General features: G+C 34.7%; 21 non-coding genes across 21 annotated transcripts; all 21 read left to right on the top strand.

Moving 5' to 3' along the window:
- Nucleotides 1-670: 670 nt before the first annotated feature.
- TRNAG-GCC (transfer RNA glycine (anticodon GCC)) lies at nucleotides 671-741 on the top strand. Its single transcript has one exon. It is a non-coding gene; the product is annotated as a tRNA-Gly (tRNA).
- A 232-nt stretch (nucleotides 742-973) lies between these two features.
- TRNAG-GCC (transfer RNA glycine (anticodon GCC)) lies at nucleotides 974-1044 on the top strand. Its single transcript has one exon. It is a non-coding gene; the product is annotated as a tRNA-Gly (tRNA).
- A 772-nt stretch (nucleotides 1045-1816) lies between these two features.
- Nucleotides 1817-1887, top strand: TRNAG-ACC (transfer RNA glycine (anticodon ACC)). The gene has a single exon. It is a non-coding gene; the product is annotated as a tRNA-Gly (tRNA).
- Nucleotides 1888-2118: 231 nt separating this feature from the next.
- TRNAG-ACC (transfer RNA glycine (anticodon ACC)) lies at nucleotides 2119-2189 on the top strand. Its single transcript has one exon. It is a non-coding gene; the product is annotated as a tRNA-Gly (tRNA).
- A 232-nt stretch (nucleotides 2190-2421) lies between these two features.
- TRNAG-GCC (transfer RNA glycine (anticodon GCC)) lies at nucleotides 2422-2492 on the top strand. The gene has a single exon. It is a non-coding gene; the product is annotated as a tRNA-Gly (tRNA).
- Nucleotides 2493-2724: 232 nt separating this feature from the next.
- On the top strand, nucleotides 2725-2795 carry TRNAG-GCC (transfer RNA glycine (anticodon GCC)). Its single transcript has one exon. It is a non-coding gene; the product is annotated as a tRNA-Gly (tRNA).
- Nucleotides 2796-3026: 231 nt separating this feature from the next.
- On the top strand, nucleotides 3027-3097 carry TRNAG-GCC (transfer RNA glycine (anticodon GCC)). Its single transcript has one exon. It is a non-coding gene; the product is annotated as a tRNA-Gly (tRNA).
- A 1058-nt stretch (nucleotides 3098-4155) lies between these two features.
- On the top strand, nucleotides 4156-4226 carry TRNAG-GCC (transfer RNA glycine (anticodon GCC)). The gene has a single exon. It is a non-coding gene; the product is annotated as a tRNA-Gly (tRNA).
- Nucleotides 4227-4458: 232 nt separating this feature from the next.
- TRNAG-GCC (transfer RNA glycine (anticodon GCC)) lies at nucleotides 4459-4529 on the top strand. Its single transcript has one exon. It is a non-coding gene; the product is annotated as a tRNA-Gly (tRNA).
- A 231-nt stretch (nucleotides 4530-4760) lies between these two features.
- On the top strand, nucleotides 4761-4831 carry TRNAG-GCC (transfer RNA glycine (anticodon GCC)). The gene has a single exon. It is a non-coding gene; the product is annotated as a tRNA-Gly (tRNA).
- A 232-nt stretch (nucleotides 4832-5063) lies between these two features.
- Nucleotides 5064-5134, top strand: TRNAG-GCC (transfer RNA glycine (anticodon GCC)). The gene has a single exon. It is a non-coding gene; the product is annotated as a tRNA-Gly (tRNA).
- Nucleotides 5135-6192: 1058 nt separating this feature from the next.
- TRNAG-GCC (transfer RNA glycine (anticodon GCC)) lies at nucleotides 6193-6263 on the top strand. Its single transcript has one exon. It is a non-coding gene; the product is annotated as a tRNA-Gly (tRNA).
- Nucleotides 6264-6489: 226 nt separating this feature from the next.
- TRNAG-GCC (transfer RNA glycine (anticodon GCC)) lies at nucleotides 6490-6565 on the top strand. Its single transcript has one exon. It is a non-coding gene; the product is annotated as a tRNA-Gly (tRNA).
- Nucleotides 6566-8231: 1666 nt separating this feature from the next.
- On the top strand, nucleotides 8232-8302 carry TRNAG-ACC (transfer RNA glycine (anticodon ACC)). The gene has a single exon. It is a non-coding gene; the product is annotated as a tRNA-Gly (tRNA).
- Nucleotides 8303-8533: 231 nt separating this feature from the next.
- TRNAG-ACC (transfer RNA glycine (anticodon ACC)) lies at nucleotides 8534-8604 on the top strand. Its single transcript has one exon. It is a non-coding gene; the product is annotated as a tRNA-Gly (tRNA).
- A 232-nt stretch (nucleotides 8605-8836) lies between these two features.
- Nucleotides 8837-8907, top strand: TRNAG-GCC (transfer RNA glycine (anticodon GCC)). Its single transcript has one exon. It is a non-coding gene; the product is annotated as a tRNA-Gly (tRNA).
- A 2787-nt stretch (nucleotides 8908-11694) lies between these two features.
- Nucleotides 11695-11765, top strand: TRNAG-GCC (transfer RNA glycine (anticodon GCC)). The gene has a single exon. It is a non-coding gene; the product is annotated as a tRNA-Gly (tRNA).
- Nucleotides 11766-12297: 532 nt separating this feature from the next.
- TRNAG-GCC (transfer RNA glycine (anticodon GCC)) lies at nucleotides 12298-12368 on the top strand. Its single transcript has one exon. It is a non-coding gene; the product is annotated as a tRNA-Gly (tRNA).
- A 232-nt stretch (nucleotides 12369-12600) lies between these two features.
- TRNAG-GCC (transfer RNA glycine (anticodon GCC)) lies at nucleotides 12601-12671 on the top strand. The gene has a single exon. It is a non-coding gene; the product is annotated as a tRNA-Gly (tRNA).
- A 231-nt stretch (nucleotides 12672-12902) lies between these two features.
- TRNAG-GCC (transfer RNA glycine (anticodon GCC)) lies at nucleotides 12903-12973 on the top strand. The gene has a single exon. It is a non-coding gene; the product is annotated as a tRNA-Gly (tRNA).
- Nucleotides 12974-13745: 772 nt separating this feature from the next.
- On the top strand, nucleotides 13746-13816 carry TRNAG-GCC (transfer RNA glycine (anticodon GCC)). The gene has a single exon. It is a non-coding gene; the product is annotated as a tRNA-Gly (tRNA).
- Nucleotides 13817-13917: the final 101 nt, after the last annotated feature.

Here is a 13917-nt window from a genome sequence, read left to right on the forward strand (position 1 = left end):
ACAAAGAATGAGTAGATTTAACTGATTACTAATATTTTTGTAGCACCCTAGGAGCGAAGGCACTCGGCGTTGCCCGTCAGCCCCGAGGGACATTTTTTATTACTTTTCACGCGGACATTAATCCATAAAGAAGGGTTTTTAAATTTCTGCCCGTCATTTAAAAATATGGCATAAATCGAACCCAAAAGACCATTCAGCCCGTCTACAGGTTAAAGGAAACCAGTGTACTAAATATTTGTGAAATGGGTTGAAACGCGCGGACTTTGTTGCATAGAGAAGATTTTTTACATTTCTGAGCGCCATTTGTTAAAATGGCGGTGTATTGGAAAAATCTTTCTTAGTACGCGCCTACTACTTATGAGTAACATTACTGCAAATTTTCAGCCTTCTAGGGCAAGAGGTTTGGGCTGGGCGTTGATTATCAGTCAGTCTGTCAGTCAGTCAGTCAATCAGTCAGGCAGGACTTTGATTTATAAAGATACAGATTATCCTTACTTCAGGGTCTTTCGAAATTAATAAAAAAATTACGAAAAGTATGTAAAATAATAATTTTTAAATTGAGAAACCCTTCTAAAAATATTATTTGAGATAAGAATTCAAAGAAATATTTGGTTTGATTATCAAATATTCAGGTGAAATACCATTTTTTCTATATTCTACTCTTTGCAGAGCATCGGTGGTTCAATGGTAGAATTCTCGCCTGCCCTGCGGGAGATCCGGGTTCGATTCTCGGCCGATGCATGTTTTGGTCGTCATTTGATGCATAACGATGTTGTGTTTAAATTGTATTATCCTTACTTCAGGGTCTTTCGAAATTAATAAAAAAATTACGAAAAGTATGTAAAATAATAATTTTTAAATTGATAAACCCTTCTAAAAATATTATTTGAGATAATAATTCAAAGAAATATTTGGTTTGATTATCAAATATTCAGATGAAATACCATTCTTTCCATATTACACTCTTTGCAGAGCATCGGTGGTTCAATGGTAGAATTCTCGCCTGCCACGCGAGATATCCGGGTTCGATTCCCGGCCGATGCATGTTTTGGTCGTCATTTGATGCATAACGATATTGTGTTTAAATTATACTAGCTTATACCCGCGGCGTCGCTCGCGTGTAATAAGAACTTCCATCAAAATGATACAAAGAATGAGTAGATTTAACTGATTACTAATATTTTTGTAGCACCCTAGGAGCGAAGGCACTCGGCGTTGCCCGTCAGCCCCGAGGGACATTTTTTATTACTTTTCACGCGGACATTAATCCATAAAGAAGGGTTTTTAAATTTCTGGCCGTCATTTAAAAAGATGGCATAAATCGAACCCAAAAGACCATTCAGCCCGTCTACAGGTTAAAGGAAACCAGTGTACTAAATATTTGTGAAATGGGTTGAAACGCGCGGACTTTGTTGCATAGAGAAGATTTTTTACATTTCTGAGCGCCATTTGTTAAGATGGCGGTGTATTGTAAAAATCTTTCTTAGTACGCGCCTACTACTTATGAGTAACGTTACTGCAAATTTTCAGCCTTCTAGGGCAAGAGGTTTGGGCTGGGCGTTGATTATCAGTCAGTCTGTCAGTCAGTCAGTCAATCAGTCAGGCAGGACTTTGATTTATAAAGATACAGATTATCCTTACTTCAGGGTCTTTCGAAATTAATAAAAAAATTACGAAAAGTATGTAAAATAATAATTTTTAAATTGAGAAACCCTTCTAAAAATATTATTTGAGATAAGAATTCAAAGAAATATTTGGTTTGATTATCAAATATTCAGGTGAAATACCATTTTTTCTATATTCTACTCTTTGCAGAGCATCGGTGGTTCAATGGTAGAATTCTCGCCTACCACGCGGGAGATCCGTGTTCGATTCCCGTCCGATGCATGTTTTGGTCGTCATTTGATGCATAACGATATTGTGTTTAAATTGTATTATCCTTACTTCAGGGTCTTTCGAAATAAATAAAAAAATTACGAAAAGTATGTAAAATAATAATTTTTAAATTGATAAACCCTTCTAAAAATGTTATTTGAGATAATAATTCAAAGAAATATTTGGTTTGATTATCAAATATTCAGGTGAAATACCATTTTTCCATATTCTACTCTTGCCAGAGCATCGGTGGTTCAATGGTAGAATTCTCGCCTACCACGCGGGAGATCCGGGTTCGATTCCCGGCCGATGCATGTTTTGGTCGTCATTTGATGCATAACGATATTGTGTTTAAATTGTATTATCCTTACTTCAGGGTCGTGCGAATATATTAAAAAAATTACGAAAATTAAGTAAAATGATAATTGTTAAATTTATAAATCCTTCTAAAAATATTATTTGAGATAATAATTCAGAGAAATATTTGGTTTTATTATCAAATATTCAGGTGAAATACCATTCTTTCCATATTCTGCTCTTGGCAGAGCATCGGTGGTTCAATGGTAGCATTCTCGCCTGCCACGCGGGAGATCCGGGTTCGATTCCCGGCCGATGCATGTTTTGGTCGTCATTTGATGCATAACGATATTGTGTTTAAATAGTATTATCCTTACTTCAGGGTCTTGGGAATATATTAAAAAAATTACGAAAATTAAGTAAAATGATAATTGTTAAATTGATGAATCCTTCTAAAAATATTATTTGAGATAATAATTCAAAGAAATATTTGGTTTGATTATCAAATATTCAGGAGAAATACCACTCTTTCCATATTCTACTCTTTGCAGAGCATCGGTGGTTCAATGGTAGAATTCTCGCCTGCCACGCGGGAGATCCGGGTTCGATTCCCGGCCGATGCATGTTTTGGTCGTCATTTGATGCATAACGATATTGTGTTTAAATTGTATTATCCTTACTTCAGGGTCTTGGGAATATATAAAAAAATTACGAAAATTAAGTAAAATGATAATTGTTAAATTGATAAATCCTTCTAAAAATATTATTTGAGATAATAATTCAAAGAAATATTTGGTTTTATTATCATATATTCAGGTGAAATACCATTCTTTCCATATACTACTCTTTGCTGAGCATCGGTGGTTCAATGGTAGAATTCTCGCCTGCCACGCGGGAGATCCGGGTTCGATTCCCGGCCGATGCATGTTTTGGTCGTCATTTGATGCATAACGATATTGTGTTTAAATTATACTAGCTTATACCCGCGGCGTCGCTCGCGTGTAATAAGAACTTCCATCAAAATGATACAAAGAATGAGTAGATTTAACTGATTACTAATATTTTTGTAGCACCCTAGGAGCGAAGGCACTCGGCGTTGCCCGTCAGCCCCGAGGGACATTTTTTATTACTTTTCACGCGGACATTAATCCATAAAGAAGGGTTTTTAAATTTCTGGCCGTCATTTAAAAAGATGGCATAAATCGAACCCAAAAGACCATTCAGCCCGTCTACAGGTTAAAGGAAACCAGTGTACTAAATATTTGTGAAATGGGTTGAAACGCGCGGACTTTGTTGCATAGAGAAGATTTTTTACATTTCTGAGCGCCATTTGTTAAGATGGCGGTGTATTGTAAAAATCTTTCTTAGTACGCGCCTACTACTTATGAGTAACGTTACTGCAAATTTTCAGCCTTCTAGGGCAAGCGGTTTGGGCTGGGCGTTGATTATCAGTCAGTCTGTCAGTCAGTCAGTCAATCAGTCAGGCAGGACTTTGATTTATAAAGATATAGATTATCCTTACTTCAGGGTCTTTCGAAATTAATAAAAAAATTACGAAAAGTATGTAAAATAATAATTTTTAAATTGATAAACCCTTCTAAAAATATTATTTGAGATAAGAATTCAAAGAAATATTTGGTTTGATTATCAAATCGTAGATATTGAATTTCTGATCCATGGTATTTTAATATTTCGAATGTTGTTTATTTAATAAGAACTGCTACTTCATGGAGTAAATTTTTATAAGTTTATTTAAAGTTTAAAATTTTACAAATTTGGGAGCTTTCGGACCGCGGTCCTTCCTCAGCCAGTTTTAAAAATGAACTAAAATAATTTAATTTTACGAGTAACCAATTTTCATTTTTTTTACATAGGTTGAAGGTGACATTGCCCCCTTTTTTTTATATCGTTTTTTTATATCATTTTTTATTTATCAAATATTCAGGTGACATACCATTTTTTCTATATTCTACTCTTTGCAGAGCATCGGTGGTTCAATGGTAGAATTCTCGCCTGCCACGCGGGAGATCCGGGTTCGATTCCCGGCCTATGCATGTTTTGGTCGTCATTTGATGCATAACGATATTGTGTTTAAATTGTATTATCCTTACTTCAGGGTCGTGCGAATATATTAAAAAAATTACGAAAATTAAGTAAAATGATAATTGTTAAATTGATAAATCCTTCTAAAAATATTATTTGAGATAATAATTCAAAGAAATATTTGGTTTTATTATCAAATATTCAGGTGAAATACCATTCTTTCCATATTCTGCTCTTGGCAGAGCATCGGTGGTTCAATGGTAGAATTCTCGCCTGCCACGCGGGAGATCCGGGTTCGATTCCCGGCCGTTTCATGTTTTGGTCGTCATTTGATGCATAACGATATTGTGTTTAAATTGTATTATCCTTACTTCAGGGTCTTTCGAAATTAATAAAAAAATTACGAAAAGTATGTAAAATGATAATTTTTAAATTGATAAACCCTTCTAAAAATATTATTTGAGATAATAATTCAAAGAAATATTTGGTTTGATTATCAAATATTCAGGTGAAATACCATTTTTCCATATTCTACTCTTGGCAGAGCCTCGGTGGTTCAATGGTAGAATTCTCGCCTGCCACGCGGGAGATCCGGGTTCGATTCTCGGCCGATGCATGTTTTGGTCGTCATTTGATGCATAACGATATTTTGTTTAAATTGTACTATTCTTACTTCAGGGTCTTTCGAAATTAATAAAAAAATTACGAAAAGCATGTAAAATAATAATTTTTAAATTGATAAACCCTTCTAAAAATATTATTTGAGATAATAATTCAAAGAAATATTTGGTTTGATTATCAAATATTCAGGTGAAATACCATTCTTTCCATATTATGCTCTTTGCAGAGCATCGGTGGTTCAATGGTAGAATTCTCGCCTGCCACGCGGGATATCCGGGTTCGATTCCCGGCCGATGCATGTTTTGGTCGTCATTTGATGCATAACGATATTGTGTTTAAATTATACTAGCTTATACCCGCGGCGTCGCTCGCGTGTAATAAGAACTTCCATCAAAATGATACAAAGAATGAGTAGAATTAACTGATTACTAATATTTTTGTAGCACCCTAGGAGCGAAGGCACTCGGCGTTGCCCGTCAGCCCCGAGGGACATTTTTTATTACTTTTCACGCGGACATTAATCCATAAAGAAGGGTTTTTAAATTTCTGGCCGTCATTTAAAAAGATGGCATAAATCGAACCCAAAAGACCATTCAGCCCGTCTACAGGTTAAAGGAAACCAGTGTACTAAATATTTGTGAAATGGGTTGAAACGCGCGGACTTTGTTGCATAGAGAAGATTTTTTACATTTCTGAGTGCCATTTGTTAAGATGGCGGTGTGTTGTAAAAATCTTTCTTAGTACGCGCCTACTACTTATGAGTAACGTTACTGCAAATTTTCAGCCTTCTAGGGCAAGCGGTTTGGGCTGGGCGTTGATTATCAGTCAGTCTGTCAGTCAGTCAGTCAATCAGTCAGGCAGGACTTTGATTTATAAAGATATAGATTATCCATACTTCAGGGTCTTTCGAAATTAATAAAAAAATTACGAAAAGTATGTAAAATAATAATTTTTAAATTGATAAACCCTTCTAAAAATATTATTTGAGATAAGAATTCAAAGAAATATTTGGTTTGATTATCAAATCGTAGATATTGAATTTCTGATCCATGGTATTTTAATATTTCGAATGTTGTTTATTTAATAAGAACGGCTACTTCATGGAGTAAATTTTTATAAGTTTATTTAAAGTTTAAAATTTTACAAATTTGGGAGCTTTCGGACCGCGGTCCTTCCTCAGCCAGTTTTAAAAATGAACTAAAATAATTTAATTTTACGAGTAACCAATTTTCATTTTTTTTACATAGGTTGAAGGTGACATTGCCCCCTTTTTTTTATATCGTTTTTTTATATCATTTTTTATTTATCAAATATTCAGGTGACATACCATTTTTTCTATATTCTACTCTTTGCAGAGCATCGGTGGTTCAATGGTAGAATTCTCGCATGCCACGCGGGAGATCCGGGTTCGATTCCCGGCCTATGCATGTTTTGGTCGTCATTTGATGCATAACGATATTGTGTTTAAATTGTATTATCCTTACTTCAGGGTCGTGCGAATATATTAAAAAAATTACGAAAAGTATGTAAAATGATAATTTTTAAATTGATAAACCCTTCTAAAAATATTATTTGAGATAATAATTCAAAGAAATATTTGGTTTGATTATCAAATATTCAGGTGAAATACCATTTTTCCATATTCTACTCTTGGCAGATCCTCGGTGGTTCAATGGTAGAATTCTCGCCTGCCACGCGGGAGATCCGGGTTCGATTCCCGGCCGATGCATGTTTTGGTCGTCATTTGATGCATAACGATATTGTGTTTAAATTATACTAGCTTATACCCGCGGCGTCGCTCGCGTGTAATAAGAACTTCCATCAAAATGATACAAAGAATGAGTAGATTTAACTGATTACTAATATTTTTGTAGCACCCTAGGAGCGAAGGCACTCGGCGTTGCCCGTCAGCCCCGAGGGACATTTTTTATTACTTTTCACGCGGACATTAATCCATAAAGAAGGGTTTTTAAATTTCTGGCCGTCATTTAAAAAGATGGCATAAATCGAACCCAAAAGACCATTCAGCCCGTCTACAGGTTAAAGGAAACCAGTGTACTAAATATTTGTGAAATGGGTTGAAACGCGCGGACTTTGTTGCATAGAGAAGATTTTTTACATTTCTGAGCGCCATTTGTTAAGATGGCGGTGTATTGTAAAAATCTTTCTTTGTACGCGCCTACTACTTATGAGTAACGTTACTGCAAATTTTCAGCCTTCTAGGGCAAGCGGTTTGAGCTGGGCGTTGATTATCAGTCAGTCTGTCAGTCAGTCAGTCAATCAGTCAGGCAGGACTTTGATTTATAAAGATACAGATTATCCTTACTTCAGGGTCTTTCGAAATTAATAAAAAAATTACGAGAAGTATGTAAAATAATAATTTTTAAATTGATAAACCCTTCTAAAAATATTATTTGAGATAAGAATTCAAAGAAATATTTGGTTTGATTATCAAATATTCAGGTGAAATACCATTTTTTTCTGTATTCTACCAGAAGAAAATAGGGGAAGTACGTATTCGTACCTTTAGCTAGTGCAAGTCGTCCTTCTCTCCCAGAAACAAGCTATCGCTTTAAATTGGCCAATCAGAGATAGGCAGAGAACCGATAGAAATTTTTGAAGGTGCGCCACCATACCGTGAGAAACCGAACTACAGAGTATAGACGACGATTTCCGTCCTTCTTTCGCCCGGCGGCCCGGGTAGATTGACATTGAAAGTTATCGTTCAATTAAGAGTTAAAAATGGATAGTTCTGTCCAGTGTAATTTAGTATATCGTGAAACTAGTGACAAGAAAAGCCAGACAAGTTTTAAAGGCAAAACTAAAGGTATTCAAGTAGATTTTTCGCCAAATTCGAGTGACTCGTTAAGCCTAGGCCATAGTAAACTCAAGAAGTCAGGTACCATAAAAAAATCAGCATTCAGCTGGATAGCAGACGAACCTTCGAAGAAAATAGTTTCTTGTATTCATCCGCGGTTTCCCGCCAAAAAAAGCGGATATTCAGTGGCGCGAAAAAACCGATAAAGTGACGTCTCGCGAAATAGCTAAGAATACGTACTTCCCCTATTTTCTTCTGATTCTACTCTTTGCAGAGCATCGGTGGTTCAATGGTAGAATTCTCGCCTGCCCTGCGGGAGATCCGGGTTCGATTCTCGGCCGACGCATGTTTTGGTCGTCATTTGATGCATAACGATATTGTGTTTAAATTGTATTATCCTTACTTCAGGGTCTTTAGAAATTAATAAAAAAATTACGAAAAGTATGTAAAATAATAATTTTTAAATTGATAAACCCTTCTAAAAATATTATTTGAGATAATAATTCAAAGAAATATTTGGTTTGATTATCAAATATTCAGGTGAAATACCATTCTTCCATATTCTACTCTTGCCAGAGCATCGGTGGTTCAATGGTAGAACTCTCGCCTACCACGCGGGATATCCGGGTTCGATTCCCGGCCGACGCATGTTTTGGTCGTCATTTGATGCATAACGATATTGTGTTTAAATTGTATTATCCTTACTTCAGGGTCTTGGGAATATATTAAAAAAATTACGAAAATTAAGTAAAATGATAATTGTTAAATTGATGAATCCTTCTAAAAATATTATTTGAGATAATAATTCAAAGAAATATTTGGTTTGATTATCAAATATTCAGGTGAAATACCATTTTTCCATATTCTACTCTTGCCAGAGCATCGGTGGTTCAATGGTGGAATTCTCGCCTACCACGCGGGAGATCCGGGTTCGATTCCAGGCCGATGCATGTTTTGGTCGTCATTTGATGCATAACGATATTGTGTTTAAATTGTATTATCCTTACTTCAGGGACTTGGGAATATATTAAAAAAATTACGAAAATTAAGTAAAATGATAATTGTTAAATTGATAAATCCTTCTAAAAATATTATTTGAGATAATAATTCAAAGAAATATTTGGTTTGATTATCAAATATTCAGGAGAAATACCACTCTTTCCATATTCTACTCTTTGCAGAGCATCGGTGGTTCAATGGTAGAATTCTCGCCTGCCACGCGGGAGATCCGGGTTCGATTCCCGGCGGATGCATGTTTTGGTCGTCATTTGATGCATAACGATATTGTGTTTAAATTGTATTATCCTTACTTCAGGGTCTTGGGAATATATTAAAACAAGATGGCCCCGGCCAGATTACGCTTTCGCTGCGCCCTTTAGCGGCTAATACTGATACGACCCCGGAAATTTTATTTTGCGTTATTCTTTTCTTATTTATTAAATATCCTTTCGATTATGAATGAAATTAATTTAGTGTGATTTGGTTTTCACATAAACATTAATGATAACTTTGTTTTTAAAACAAATGTTTTAAGAAAACTAATTAATTACAGTTATTTGTTTTTATATTCGCATTATATTTTATTGCCGTTTGAAAAAACGTATTGATAATTTTGACCAAACACTATTCAAGATTATTTTTAGTTACAATTTTGGATAAACAAAAAGATAAGTATAAGTATACGTTATAAAATATTTCTTATTCTCGTTTAATTACTCAAATAACCCATGATAACAAATTTTACCAAGCACTTTTTAAGGTTATATTTTCAGTTACAATTTTTGACAAAAACGATAAAAATAATTGGTTTACCTCTTAATTTTAACTTATAATAAGAGTAATCATCACTAATCTTAATAGTTTCTTAAATAACTAAAATACAGTGGAGGTTGCAAAGCCACCTAGGTATGGTTCTAGGTACTATTTATAAATTTCAATGCGATTCCGCACGCGAATAAAAAGGGGAAAAGGCACCCAGCCAGCAAGGGTCAGACAAATGCTTTTGCAACTCGAAGCGCAAAAGCAAAAACAAAAATTTGAAGCTTAAATTATCATTTTTGTTCCACAAAAAATATTTGTCTTGGACATTTTAAGTAACTAACAATGAGATCGATCTCCGTTAGCCTTAGCAAGAAAACCCGAGGTGTTGTCAATTTTATATAAAAACAATTTTTATCGGCCAAACCATGATTTTGTGGCGGCCTCCAGCGGATAGAACTGGTATGACTCCGGCTTATTTATTTCTTTTTTGCGTATTTATTTTGTTGTTTATCAATTGTATGCGAGCTCAAAACGACATGGGTGATGGAGGAATAGTAATAAGCAAAAATGGGGGTGGAATACTCGGAAATAAAGGCGGGTAGTCTACGTCAGAACTAGGCTATATTTAGCGCCATCATGTCGGCCTAATTTTAAATGCATATGGCAATGTTAATATAAACTTTTTTGCTCATACATAAAATTTACAATTAAAAAAACTAAATTTAATATAGAGTTAACAATTAATAATTATTGCTTCGAAATTATTGCTAAAATAGTAGTGTACGTACGTAGATGATGCAACGGCGTAATTATTATATTACCAATGCTTATTTTTATTGAGATAGGATTATTTATAAAAATAATATTGAGATAGGATTATTTATAAAAATAATATTGAGATAGGATTATTTATAAAAATAATATTGAACTTTTTTCTTAAGATTAGTGATGATCAGTAATTGATTACTCTTATTACTTATTAAAATTAAGAGTTAATTAAATAAAATATCATTAACGTATATAGGCAAATTTAAACTTGAAATGACAATTTTTCTTTGTCCGAACTTGTTACTGAAATGTGAAAAGAACCTTAGAAAGTGCTTGTGCTTGGTAAAATTTATTATTAGGATTATTTGAGTAATCAAACTTTAATAGAAAGATTTTATTGCGAATGCCCATACTTCAAATTAAACATCAAATTATCATTTTTGTTTGTCCAAAATTGTAACGTGCTTAAAGAGAAAATGAAAGTTTTAGGCTTTAGCTTATCTAATCCCAACACCCAAATTCCCAAATTAAATGTACCGGTATAGTCAACCCCCAAAATGTGTCTATCTGGAAGCACTTGCAAGTTAATTTAAGTAACTTAAAATATAAACACTTACATAGATGGTAATATCATAAACTTGCTTAGTTACACAAGTTACCCTGATACACTCTCTAGAGACTACGGTATTAATTTCTTTTGGTTTACAAATCAAATATCTCTTACTTTAAAAATGTGTTTAGTTTTTATTATATTTCAGACTTTCTGACGAGTACAATTCCTAAAATAATTTTGTAAACCTTCTATTGCTAAAAACGCGACGTATTTTATAATTGTAGCGCTACCCGTTTTAAACTGCCTATCTACCATTCGCGAATTTCCCGCCAAGAGATTTCAATTCTCGGCATGTATAGTTGTATAGGCGCGCTACCATGGAAACGCGAGACTGAACAAATTTCCCTCCTCCCTGCCCCAACTAAGCAAGACGTGAGAGGAACGCGCCGGCCGCCGACGTGAGAGAGATGCTAGGTTTAAGCAACATAACTCGAGTTTGGTAATAAGACTAGACGGCCGAGAGCGTAAAGGCGTCAATCCGTGGAGTGAAAGCTCTGTGCGTTGGCGCGGGATCGAAACCCGGTCGAGGAGGAAAATAATTTCAAAATAAATAAAGTAAAGTACGTTGCATAGAGTATAGATGTCACTGAAATTCATTTTCTAGCGGGAAATTTGAATTGAAAGTAACTTTATTTATGATGGATTCTCTCAGGTTACACCAAAAATTGGGGGGAGAAGGGTGGGGGAGAAGACGCCCAGCCGCAAGGGGTAATTGCAATGCTTCCGCAGTCTATAGACAGCGAAAGCAAAAATTACGAAAATTAAGTAAAATGATAATTGTTAAATTGATAAATCCTTCTAAAAATATTATTTGAGATAATAATTCAAAGAAATATTTGGTTTTATTATCAAATATTCAGGTGAAATACCATTCTTTCCATATTCTACTCTTTGCTGAGCATCGGTGGTTCAATGGTAGGATTCTCGCCTGCCACGCGGGAGATCCGGGTTCGATTCCCGGCCGATGCATGTTTTGGTCGTCATTTGATGCATAACGATATTGTGTTTAAATTGTATTACCCTTACTTCAGGGTCTTTCGAAATTAATAAAAAAATTTCAAAAAGTATGTAAAATGATAATTTTTAAATTGATAAACCCTTCTAAAATATTATTTGAGATAATAATTCAAAGAAATATTTGGTTTGATTATCAAATATTCAGGTGAAATACCATTCTTTCCATATTCTACTCTTTGCTGAGCATCGGTGGTTCAATGGTAGGATTCTCGCCTGCCACGCGGGAGATCCGGGTTCGACTCAAGGCCGATGCATGTTTTGGTCGTCATTTGATGCATAACGATATTGTGTTTAAATTGTATTACCCTTACTTCAGGGTCTTTCGAAATTAATAAAAAAATTTCAAAAAGTATGTAAAATGATAATTTTTAAATTGATAAACCCTTCTAAAATATTATTTGAGATAATAATTCAAAGAAATATTTGGTTTGATTATCAAATATTCAGGTGAAATACCATTTTTCCATATTCTACTCTTGGCAGAGCCTCGGTGGTTCAATGGTAGAATTCTCGCCTGCCACGCGGGAGATCCGGGTTCGATTCCCGGCCGATGCATGTTTTGGTCGTCATTTGATGCATAACGATATTGTGTTTAAATTGTATTATCCTTACTTCAGTGTCTTGGAAATATATTACAAAAATTACGAGAATTAAGTAAAATGATAATTGTTAAATTGATCAATCCTTCTAAAAATATTATTTGAGATAATAATTCAAAGAAATATTTGGTTTGATTATCAAATATTCAGGAGAAATATCACTCTTTCCATATTCTACTCTTTGCAGAGCATCGGTGGTTCAATGGTAGAATTCTCGCCTGCCACGCGGGAGATCCGGGTTCGATTCCCGGCCGATGCATGTTTTGGTCGTAATTTGATGCATAACGATATTGTGTTTAAATTGTATTATCCTTACTTCAGGGTCTTGAGAATATATTAAAAAATTTACGAAAATTAAGTAAAATGATAATTGTTAAATTGATAAATCCTTCTAAAAATATTATTTGAGATAATAATTCAAAGAAATATTTGGTTTATTATCAAATATTCAGGTGAAATACCATTTTTTCCATATTCTACTCTTTGCTAAGCATCGGTGGTTCAATGGTAGAATTCTCGCCTGCCACGCGGGAGATCCGGGTTCGATTCCCGGCCGATGCATGTTTTGGTCGTCATTTGATGCATAACGATATTGTGTTTAAATTATACTAGCTTATACCCGCGGCGTCGCTCGCGTGTAATAAGAACTTCCATCAAAATGATACAAAGAATGAGTAGATTTAACTGATTACTAATATTTTTGTAGCACCCTAGGAGCGAAGGCACTCGGCGTTGCCCGTCGGCCCCGAGGGACATTTTTTATTACTTTTCACGCGGACATTAATCCATAAAGAAGGGTTTTTAAATTTCTGGCCGTCATTTAAAAAGATGGCATAAATCGAACCCAAAAGACCATTCAGCCCGTCTACAGGTTAAAGGAAACCAGTGTACTAAATATTTGTGAAATGGGTTGAAACGCGCGGACTTTGTTGCATAGAGAAGATTTTTTACATTTCTGAGCGCCATTTGTTAAGATGGCGGTGTATTGTAAAAATCTTTCTTAGTACGCGCCTACTACTTATGAGTAACGTTACTGCAAATTTTCAGCCTTCTAGGGCAAGAGGTTTGGGCTGGGCGTTGATTATCAGTCAGTCTGTCAGTCAGTCAGTCAATCAGTCAGGCAGGACTTTGATTTATAAAGATACAGATTATCTTTACTTCAGGGTCTTTCGAAATTAATAAAAAAATTACGAAAAGTATGTAAAATAATAATTTTTAAATTGAGAAACCCTTCTAAAAATATTATTTGAGATAAGAATTCAAAGAAATATTTGGTTTGATTATCAAATATTCAGGTGTAATACCATTTTTTCCTTATTCTACTCTTTGCAGAGCATCGGTGGTTCAATGGTAGAATTCTCGCCTGCCACGCGGGAGATCCGGGTTCGATTCCCGGCCGATGCATGTTTTGCTCGCCATTTGATGCATAATGATATTGTGTTTAAATTGTATTACCCTTACTTCAGGGTCTTTCGAAATTAATAAAAAAATTTCAAAAAGTATGT

Source organism: Phalangium opilio, unplaced genomic scaffold (genome assembly GCF_054372755.1).
Source record: "Phalangium opilio isolate 3A_F unplaced genomic scaffold, DU_Popi_V2 ptg000002l_1, whole genome shotgun sequence".
In the NCBI taxonomy this organism is placed as follows: Eukaryota; Metazoa; Arthropoda; class Arachnida; order Opiliones; family Phalangiidae; genus Phalangium; species Phalangium opilio.